The 6323-nt window shown below is 36.2% G+C and overlaps 1 pseudogene; it reads right to left on the bottom strand.

Annotated features, from left to right (window-relative positions):
- Positions 1 to 2847: 2847 nt before the first annotated feature.
- LOC119191722 lies at positions 2848 to 6052 on the bottom strand (annotated as a pseudogene).
- Positions 6053 to 6323: the final 271 nt, after the last annotated feature.

Below are 6323 nucleotides of genomic sequence, written 5' to 3'. Positions count from 1 at the left end.
AGTTTCAGAACGCGATATTAGATCCTCCAACGCGCACGCGAATTTGAACTTTATGCAGCGGTAATAAATTACAAATTGACTCTTCATTTTATTTAGAAAACGTTTGTATGGGAAATAGAAAAATGCTGTTTTGAGGATTTTCCCGGCAATTATTCGAATTTTTCTCACCTTTTAAATCTTCCCTAGACCTCCACGAATAATTCAAGACCAAGATAAGATAAATCCGTTCAGCCGTTCTCGAGTTTTAGCGAGACTAACGAACAGCAATTCATTTTTATATATATAGATATATAAATAATTAACAATAAATTTTATTATAAATTACCTAGGTCTATCTTTGGACTATTTAACATACGTTGACTTAGTACACGACTAGTCGACATTACCTACATACACAAAAAGAACAAAATATATTAATGAAATCCTGTATCTCCGTCGTAAGGAATTTATCTAATTTACATGTCTAAGCTAATCTTAAAATAAATAAATACTTGATTATGTATGTAAGTAATTGATGTATATATCGTTTACATTATAAACCTAATAGTATTAACCGTTTCTAGACTTAAGTAAAGGCATAATTAAAATCACTATTGAATATCTTTATAAGAGCATAATCCTAACCTTAAATATATTTGTAATAATGTCGGAGGAGGTTCATATCACATCTAAATTCTAATATAACGTATGAGTAGAATAATATAATTCACCCTAAACTTACCGCGTAAGTACATAACATTTGTAAACTAATTACTACAATTGAGATACAATACATGAAATAGCAGTGTGGTAGACACAATGTCTAAGAAATTTATATAGAGCGTACATTGAGAATATTTTTATACAAAAATTTTGCGCACATGCGATGGTTACTCAATCTGACGTGAAATAGTTTGCTATTTCACGCCAGATTGAGTAACCATGGTGTTTTGACACCAATGTAAAATAAATTATAAAATGCTTTGTATATTCCACAGTAGATAGCATCGGTTTGTATTTTTTAAGACATCGATAATTTGCTTTCAATCATATTGAACAATGACCCGTATATATGTATTAAGTATTTATGTGACTAGGTATTTCTAAGATTTTCACAAGTAGACTTAGTAATATAATTAACGTCACTCACGTTTTGATAAAGAAATATATATGAAACATGAATCTAATTTATCAAACTCAAAAGCTACAAATAAATTGAACAAAGTATATGTCGGGTGTAACATTCAATAGCTATTAAAACGAATAACTCATATTTTATGTCTATTCAATGCCTGTTGAAAGTTTTTAAAATTAAATTTATAACTTTTTTCAATATTTTTATGTTATCGACAAAATCTCCGAGTTGGCGTTTCTCTTGCAAACCAAAATAAAGTAAGATGGAAATTCAGAAATTCGTTTTGTAAATATTAAATTAACATAAAGTTAATAAACAACGACAGTAGGTTTTGTTCTTGTTTCTATAGAGCGTAAGTGGTACTGACACGCTCCAGATAATTGTCTATAGAGTGAATGGATCGGCCAAGCAAACCGATTGTTCATGAACGAATATACTTATTAACAGAAATCTATAATGATACTACACATACTAGGGAATGCAATCTCGTGAGATTTTAGACCTAACCCAGATCTCGCGACATCTCGTGCTTTTCGAGATCTCGCGAGATTGAGTATAAGTATTTTACGGAAAACGTATGCAAAAGCTATTAAGTCCATTTGCTGATTATTAACATATAAGACTAAAATAAAACATGTAATGTGGCATACTATAGTAGTATTTCGGAATAAAAACAGTATAGCTATATAATTTACAAACGCATTATTATTTTCTTTCTTAAAATCAGTCAATCATTTCAGTCTTGTTAAATTATAATCACGTTCTTCAGGTAACCTTGTTAGCTCAGTCATCCGCAGAGATAATTAGTTTTATGAATTAGTAATAATGGTTAATATATAAGTAATAGGAAATAATAAAATTAAAATTGAACTTCTCAAGTTCTTAAAAAATATAAAACATTTAAGTAAATGAAGTTATTAAAAGTATTTAAATAAGAATTGTTTTGGTAACTAATCAAATAAAGAGAAGGTTTAAATTCCTTAGTCAGATGAAACTTTTGCCATGCTGTGTTATAAATCGAAAAAGTTATTTTAAAAATGGCTTCACAAAAAACACAGCATATCAAGGGTTTCATCTGACAGCCTATAATATGTTGCTCCGCTTAATCTCGCAATCTCACGAGATCTCGTAAAACAATTGCGAATCGGACTCGCGCACCGAGGGTTCCGTACAAACCTGTAGGTATATACGTAAAAGTTCAACGAGATTGCATTCCCTAACACATACGTATACAAATTATTTATTTAAATCATATTAATGTGAAAATTAAATTTGTAATTGGTAGATATTACAGTAAACAGTAGAGTCTTGTAGGTCCTTATTGTAGTATAAGAAAAAAAAATCGATATCCTAAATTGATTAATTTCATAACAAATTGGTACTCAGAAATATTAAAGCTTTTCGGCAACAGATGGCACTTTTTATAATGTAGGTAAATTTCTAGAATAATCTAACACAAACGTTGTGACGTCTTGCCACAGGACGTTTCAAATATCACAGCGACTCATTACCAATTGGTAATAACTTTTGGAGCACAAATTTGGCCCCTATGCCCGGTCTATAACTATACTGTTTAATTCCCCGAGGCAATTCTTGTGCATGCACGGGGGCACGTTTGCCGCGACCCTAGGCACACAGTCCAGAGTGTATACCTCATGGCTGCTAAATACACATTGAGGCCTATAAGGGTTCGCGAACATCAACTATCCTGAGGGCTCTCTAAGGTAGGTACCTACGGTGATAACCACGGCAGATCTCAAAAAAAAACTATACTGTTTAATGTCTTTGGGTAGAAAATTCAGTCTTAAAGTTAGACTTTATAGTCGCTAGACGTCGTGGCGAGTCGGGGTAGCGCCACTAGAGCGAAGAGGCCACGCCGAACGACGCGATGAACACATTCAAGATGGTGATCAGGAACACGCCCGCCACGGTCATGTTGTTGATAATGCCCGCTTTGTACGTGTCCTTTTATTTACGTTGTAGAAGTTGTTCACCATGATGCCGACGCCTACAGTGACCTGTGAAATTAGATGTTATTTATTAATTTCTTCACATGACAATTTATATTATATGAAGTCTGTCGATGTTTACATGAAAATGAAATGTTGCACGTCAGTAGATAAGTACAGGTACAAATATAACTTGAGGACGGTGGGACTGATTTAGTTTATGTGTTTTTTCTTGCTTGTTTGTTATAATCGGAATTTAATTTAAAGGCTTGAATAGAAATAAATAATATAAATCATCATAGTCTAAGAGTGGCGTGAATGGCTCGGTGGCGTAGCGGTATAACGATTAAGGTTACAACTGCAGTGCAGCTGTGGTCTCGCGTTTGATCCCCGGATTGTGTGTAAAAGTGATAGATTTTTCTTCTCAGTATCAACTCGGAGTCTGGAATTCGTGCTCGATATGTCCATAGGCTCACTCCCATCACTTCATGGGACCATACACACGGTGGAAATAGAGTGACAAGGGGGCACTTATTACCCGTCTGTCTACCCCATCGAGGACGCAACGCTTGAGTGAGTTTATAAGATTGTCGTAGAACTTACTTGCAGTATAATGCTAGCGGCGATTAGGGTCAAGTTGAAGTAGTAATACTGAGTGGTGTTCGAAGAACCTAGAAGGTTGCGTAGCTGATTCACGTTGGCGGAGAACAGCGCGAAGTCGGCCATGCGCTGAGCGTAGACCTCGTTGCGGTGGTATGTTGTCAATTTTGGCTGCACCTAAAATGTTAAATCAAATCCACATTCAGTTTCATGACGCAAATTATAATGACTATTTAATATTTCTTTTTTGTGTTTATTTGGAACAGGGCAATATACTTGCCCCTATAACAGCAATAGCGAACCAATAGCACGCGTGCCAGTGGTAGCACCTGCCAAGATATTGCGGGCGCGCGAGTAATATGCCAAACATTTTATATGTATCTATTTCGTGCTTCACTTCGCTTAACATACACATACCTAAAAAACACATGAACGTTATAGTTTCGTGTTGCAAGTTGCAGTACCTCTAATTTTTTTAAAATTTCATTGGAATATAGCGATAGACTCGCGGCCCGCTAAGTATAATGTCGGTCTGAGAAGGAATTACATGTCAAAAGAGTAGAATAATTCACCAAGTAGAGGCAATTTGTTCAGGTACCTCCTTTGTCATCACACCACTAACACGCGTTGGTCAGGTAGAGTTAAAATCATATCACATTGGCGAATTGCAAACGAATTTATAGCGAGGTGTGCTCGTCCAGAGTAAAGAGAACGATAGCAATACTTGACTACGGATGAAACAACTCTGTTTTACTAATGGATTAGGTGGTTTGCATGTGATCACCGCTTCCTACCCGCTAAAATGCACACCTATACAGGGTGGGCTTCTGAGACGGAACCGCGAGAGCAGTAACAACTGCCAAAACTGTTGTAGCTATAAGAAAACTTACGAGGTGAATGTGCATCTCTTTTGAAGATATTAGAATCTGCATTCAAAGTTTGTCAAAAGAGAACAGTCTGTTCGAGAATGGGCAAATATTTTTTAACAATCTATCTGTTGACTTCTAAGAATCAAGTCACTATGAGACCATCTGAGGTTCGAGTACTTACTAGAGTCAGAAAACTCCTTAAATATTGTGAGAATTTCCCAAAATGAAAAATGACTTGGGCAAAAAGTGGGTGCACTGCCCAGCCTTCAAGGATAATACATGAGCAATTGAGCGTGTTTGTGTTGTTAGCATTAGCGTAGTTTGCCATAGAGTCTAAATTTGTTGAAGGCCCTTCATGGCAGTGCGAACTTTTGAGTGCCTGCTTAGTTTAATGTAATCATGGGCTAAAGGGGCCCCAAAGCTCGGGGTCTCTGTATCACTGATGTGGCTGATACGGCAGTAGCTACGCCCTGGTTATTAGGTGATATAGTTCGTACCTCGGGCACTGTTGAGATGCGGCCGTCGTCACCAGAACCATTGTCGATGCCGCTATCACCATCTGCAATCATTTTGATTGTCAACGACTCCGCAAAGTGGATATGTCAAATGCAAAAGATCTCCTAACCGCTGTCGCCATAAAAAATTTATAAGACGTCTTAGTTACAAAAATCCTATGTGGTTAACAAAAATATGAATCAACAATCTATTCGAACAAGCCAAGTACCTTAGGCTTCAATATATAATCCTAAGTTACAAGAAGAAGTAAATTCCAGGACTGACCTTTGTATTTTGCACTTTTCTCACTGCCTTTATCGTTGAAGTCAATAATCAAGGCATATCATAATATTGAACTTGGCTCTCATTTCACACATAAATATGTTTTTAATGGAATATGCATTTAATATCATACTTGTTGCAAATTTTTTTGTTGGAATTTCTTATTTTCTCGCCTACTCTAATCTTAATCTGAGAGATTTAGTATCGGAGAAACCGTAGTGGAAAAAACCCACGTTAAGTGTTTCTCCACCTTGGTTTTGAATCTAGGACCTTTCAGTCCGCAGCGTTTTAGACTTTTGCTAGTCCAGGGACGATTAACCATATTTGTTTTAAACATGTTATTTGTTTTAATATTATTATTTTTGTTGAAGGTTTTATAGTAAATCAATTTAGCTGGCTGATTTAGTGTATGACATTGTGGTTTCCATAACAATGAAAAAATAACAAGAACAAGAAAAATGGGTGTTACTAGTTATACATTTTAACATTTATTCTTGGACAATGTATGGGGGAAACTAAAATAATGAAATGTTTTTGACTATTTACAGATTAATATTTAATGCACATATGAATCGCTAAGGAAATGATTTTGTTCTTTTTATTTGACGGTACGGGCAGGGAATGTAATTTGTGTTACCATGCGGGCCGTCATTATCGTCCAGGAGTCCGACGTCGGCGCCGGAGTCCGCGGCGCTGTCGGGCTCCTCTACGTCCCCGGCAAACTTGTCGGGCTCAGGCTCTGGGGAAATATTTCACTACATTTTACCTTTAGGATTGACAAAGATCCTGTAAGTGCTGCCATAGGAAAAAATCACTGGTGATAGTAGATGGTGGTGTTTGTTTAGGGGAGCGGTCGTATCGCTTACCATCAGGCGAGCAGCATGCTCGACTGGTCATTATCAACATAAATAAAAAATAAAAAAATGCCGCCATGTTGGTCTGGTGGCAGTCTATATAGTTTAAGAACTGGAGACCGTTATAGGTTGACCCCTGTCACATCTCGAAGGCAAATAA

The sequence above is a fragment of the Manduca sexta genome, unplaced genomic scaffold (assembly GCF_014839805.1).
Source record: "Manduca sexta isolate Smith_Timp_Sample1 unplaced genomic scaffold, JHU_Msex_v1.0 HiC_scaffold_1842, whole genome shotgun sequence".
Taxonomy (NCBI): domain Eukaryota; kingdom Metazoa; phylum Arthropoda; class Insecta; order Lepidoptera; family Sphingidae; genus Manduca; species Manduca sexta.
Note: the sequence above shows the minus strand (reverse complement) of the source record. Positions and strands in the feature narration are given on the sequence as shown.